Source organism: Quercus lobata, chromosome 7 (assembly GCF_001633185.2).
Source record: "Quercus lobata isolate SW786 chromosome 7, ValleyOak3.0 Primary Assembly, whole genome shotgun sequence".
Classification (NCBI taxonomy): Eukaryota; Viridiplantae; Streptophyta; class Magnoliopsida; order Fagales; family Fagaceae; genus Quercus; species Quercus lobata.
This window is the reverse complement of record NC_044910.1, coordinates 48,979,008-48,980,105: the sequence shown is the minus strand read 5'-3', so window position 1 is coordinate 48,980,105 and position 1,098 is coordinate 48,979,008. Positions and strand designations below refer to the sequence as shown.

At 51.1% G+C, this 1,098-nt stretch overlaps 1 pseudogene; it reads right to left on the bottom strand.

Moving 5' to 3' along the window:
- Nucleotides 1-410: 410 nt before the first annotated feature.
- LOC115954344 lies at nt 411-565 on the bottom strand (annotated as a pseudogene).
- Between the last annotated feature and the right edge of the window lie 533 nt (nt 566-1,098).

Here is a 1,098-nt window from a genome sequence, read left to right as displayed (position 1 = left end):
TCTAAGGGACTTGGGCCTGGTCTACCGCTGAGGACGCTTCTCCAAACTACAATTTGGAGACGCATATGAGGGCGCCCGATTCTTAAGCTAGGCTGCTCCCAATTTGCTTGCCGTTGCTAGGGGAATCCTTATAAGTTTCTTTTCCTCCGCTTATTGATATGCTTAAACTCAGCGGGTAGTCCTGCTTGACTTGGGGTCGTGTTTGGAGCATTGTCAAGGCGTCGCGTAAGGGTTGTAAGAGCACGTTTGGGCGACGGGGCATGCACGTCGGGGAATGAAGGTCGAAAAACCATCGATTGTCGTGGCACTCGTCGTCGAGGACTCATTTTTGGGCTAACCACATGTGCTGGCACGCGTGGGAGGCCAACTTTTGCCCCACCCGAACCGGAGTTTAGGGGGGCAACGATGCATGACACCCAGGCAGACGTGCCCTCTGTTGAATGGCTTCAAGCACAATTTGCATTCAAAAACTCGATGATACGTGGGATTCTACAATTCACACCAAGTATCACATTTCGCTACATTCTTCACCGATCGTGAACCTAGATATCCGTAACCGAGAGTCGTTTCTGATAATTCATAAGATGCTGACATCAGGGGCACATCGTTCTGGGGCCTCCAACGTGGCTTAATTTCCTTAACGCGCCCGGGTTCAATTTGAGGGTAGGAGACGCGAGGTCCCTGCCCGCTGGGGGGGGGGGCGAGAGGGCGGCGAGTGCCCTTCGCCCCTGGTAAGTTGTCACCGATTCGCGAGTCATTTTGCTGTGCAGGTTTCGACAATGATCCTTCTACAAGTTCACCTACGGAAACCTTGTTACGACTTCTCCTTCCTCTAAGTGATAAGGTTTTGTGGACTTTTCGCGACGTCGTTGGTAATGAACTGCCCACGTCGCCACGATCTGAACACTTTACCGGACCATTTATTCGGTAGGAGCGACAGGCAGTGTGTATAAAGGGTAGGGACGTAGTCAACGTGAGCTAATGACTCGTGCTTACTAGGAATTCCTCGTTGAAGACCAACAATTGCAATGATCCATCCCCATCATGATGAAATTTCAAAGATTACCTGGGCCTGTCGACCAAGGCTGTAAACTCGTT